The following is a 3,799-nucleotide window of genomic DNA, read 5'->3' as shown; positions in this document are numbered from 1 at the left end:
TTTTTCTTTTAACCAGAACTTTAAATTGTCAAGTATTGTATCGATTTAAAAATAGACTATGTATTTTTTTTTCCCCGATGAAAGCAATCCTGAAACACAAATTCATTTTTTTCCCTCATTATGGAAAAGTTTATTTATGAAAAAAGAGTAGTGTTTATGAGTTCACCCGAGGAAATAAGGTTACTGGTACACAAATTTAACTGCTTTTTTTTTAAAGCATTTACAATCAAATATAACGTCTACCTATAACGCTATTGCTGACTACACTTATACAAAGCAGCATTTGCTTTGACAGTAGGGTCTTCAGTTTCTCAGCCCGGGGCATCTGAATTTCTACAGGGCACAGCGAGCGTTTTAATAATACAATAATTATTGAAATTTTAAAAAATCTAATAAAAGTTTTACACATCATCAGTCTCAATGTGAATCTTACCATTGGGTTCTTTCTTGCTGTTTTTTCTGAGACAATATTCCTACTTAGGGTCCCCAGTCAGCTAGCACCGCCACCGTTGGTAGGGGTCAGCACTGGTACAAAGTTGCATAAATAGTCCAGAATGGGCAGTGGGGCTACAAGCAGGGGTGCATACCCACGCGTGGGAAAGCACAGGTGTGGCATTGTGGACTTCAGTCCTGCACACAGTTCTGCAAAGCAGTGCAGTCAGGCGCACAGTTCAGTTTCAAGGACGCACGCACAATAACAAACACACAGCAACAGCCCTTTGTTACAATATCAACAACAAAAACAGGCAGTTCTTTGCAAATTCAAATTGCAACACATCAAATTTCAATTGTATAGTTCCACCTGAACTGTATTTCAGCAGCTGGAAATATAGAATAGGCCTACATTATATACACCCCCTTTCAAAATGTTCACCTTTTGTTGTCTTATAGCCTGGAATTAAAATGCATAATTTTTTTTTCATTTATCTACACATCCTACCCCACAACTTCCAAGTGAAATAAATATTCTAGAAATTTGTAGAAAATTAATTACAAATAAAAACTGAAATAGCTTGGTTGGATACGTGTCAATCCTAAATTAGCTAAGGTGTAACCAATCGTCTTCAAAATCACACACCAAGTTAAGTGGCCTCCACCTGTGTTAAATTGTGATTCACAAGATTTCAGGATAAATTCAGCAGTTCCTGTAGGTTCCCTCTGCTGGGTAGTACATTTCAAAGCAAAGACTCAACCATGAGCAACAAGATGCTTTCAAAAGAACTCTGGGACAATGTTGTTGAAAGGCACAGATCAGGGGATGGGTTTAAAAAATATCAAAGGCCTTGAATATCCCCTGGAGCACGGTCAAGATGATTATTAAGAAGTGGAAGGTGTATGGCACCACCAAGACCCTGCTTAGATCAGGCCGTCCCTCCAAACTGGATGACCGAGCAAGAAGGAGACTGATCAGAGAGGCTACCAAGAGGCCAATAGCAACTTTACAAGAGCTACAGACTTTTATGGCCAAGGCTGGTCAAAGTGTGCAGGTGACAACAATATCCCAAGCACTCCACAAATCTAGCCTCTATGGTAGGATGACAAGAAGGAAGCCATTACTCAAGAAAGCCCACTGAAGTATGCAAAAAAACACTCAGGAGATTCGTTAGCCATGTGGCAAAAGGTTTCACGGTCTGACTAAAATGGAACTTTTTGGCCTAAATGCAAAGTGTTATGTTTGGCGCAAACCCAACACAGCGCATCACCCAAAGAACACCACCTCTACTGTGAAGCATGGTGGTGGCAGCATCATGTTATGGGGATGTTTCTCATCAGCAGGGACTGGGGCACTTGTCAGGATAGAAGGGATAATTAATTGAGCAAAGAACAGAGGTCCTTGAGGAAAACCTGCTGCCCCCTGCAAGAAAGCTGAAACTGGGACAGAAGTTCACCTTTCAGCATGACAACGACCCAAAGCACACACCCAAAGCTACACTGGAGTGGCTAAGGAACAAAAAGGTAAATGTCATTGAGTGGCCCAGTCAGAGTCCCAACCTAAATCCAATCGAAAATTTGTGGCATGACTTGAAGATTGCTGTCCATCAACCCTTCCCAAGGAACTTGACAGAGCTTGAACAGTTATGTAAAGAAAAATGGTCAAATATTGCCAAATCTAGGTGTGCAAAGTTGGTAGAGACCTATCCCAACAGACTCACAGCTGCAATTGCTGCCAAAGGTGCTTCCACCAAGTATTAACTCAGGGGGGTGAGACTTATCCAATTATGATCTTTCAGTTTTGTATTTTGAATACATTTTTTTTTTCTCAATAAAAACTTTTTTCCCCTTAACAGTGTGGGGTATTGTGTGGAGATAAGTGGGGAAAAAATCCTCATTTAAACGCATGAAACTCTGAGGCACTGACACAACACAGTGTGAAAAAAATATAATTTATGTTTACAGGTTGCAAAACCATATATCTGCACTTACAAAATGATATATTTCATGATATTAAAAATATTTTAGCCCTCCTGAATTTCTACTGTTATGAAAAGGTGTACTGATTGTATAGAGAACAAAACATGACATGCAGTATTTAGATAGATATTTTAAAGCATATTGAAGTGATCACATTTTATTTATGAGATAAAATTTAGATGGACTATATAATCTAGATATACTTATTTATCAAGCTACTGTGATATGTGTGGTTTTTTTTAACTTCACTCAAGCACCAGTTTTGTAATTGGTTATTTGGTCCCTGTAAACGAGCCGTACCTTGAGTAGCACCACCCCCTAGCCTTTGTTATAATACCTCATCAGCATAGACCTGTGCAGATTAGAAAACGACGCTGACACACGGTGACTGTACTAACGTAGTTGAGAGTTGTTTGTTCTAATAAAATACTTGAAAGATTCACCCTTTGCTTCCTTCTCAAGTTACCACATATATTTGGCGACAAGGATAAACTTTTGTTTGTTGTTTTTTTGTTTTTTTTTTCCAAAAACAACAATTGAAAAGAAAGACGAAACCGGAATCTATAAAGTAAAAAAAAAAAAGGGAAAACAACTAAGAATCGAGCAGCATCCAGACTGACGGTACAATCAGTGAGTTCGTGGAAGAACAGGAGGACTGGACTGAGCACATTGAAAGGTTAGAACATTTTTTTCTGGCAAACGAGATTACTGATGAAGGTAAAAGACGTGCAATCCTTCTCAGTGTATGCCGGGTGAAAACCTATAAACTAATAAGGAATCTGGCCACACCAGTCAAGCCGGGAGAAAGAATTAGTGGAGCTGGTAAGAAATCACCACAACCCTAAACTTTCAGAGATTGTACAAAGGTTCTAGTTTCACAGCCGTTTTTGTAAGCCAGGCGAATCTGTCTCAACGTTTGTTTTGGATGATATGCTGCGTGACAGGCTTGTCTGTGGAATCAATGACGACCGGATACAGCGGCGCTTGCTGTCTGAGTCCAGGTTAACTTTTAAAAAGGATTTGAGTTGGCTCAGGGAATGGAAACTGCAGCTAAAAACGCTCAAGATTTACAGATAGCAAATACGCAATCTACCACAGTGCACTATGTGAACAAGCAGGCTGGCAGCAAGAAGCCCAGTGCAGCTACAGAGTGCTATAGGTGTGGAGGCCCACACCATGCAGGCAGTTGCACATTTAAAGAGGCAGTATGCCATAACTGTAGTAAGAAGAGACACATGGCTAAGAAGTGCAGAGGCAAGAAGGGCAAAGCAAAGTTGGGACAGTTTAAGTCAAACAACCCCAGAAAGCACACCATCTGGAGAGCACAGTGCAAGAGGAGGAGTGTTCCTATATTATGTTTAACCTGAGTGAACACTGTGTAGAGCCA

The sequence above is a fragment of the Polyodon spathula genome, chromosome 14 (assembly GCF_017654505.1).
Source record: "Polyodon spathula isolate WHYD16114869_AA chromosome 14, ASM1765450v1, whole genome shotgun sequence".
NCBI classification, from domain to species: Eukaryota; Metazoa; Chordata; class Actinopteri; order Acipenseriformes; family Polyodontidae; genus Polyodon; species Polyodon spathula.
Note: the sequence above shows the minus strand (reverse complement) of the source record.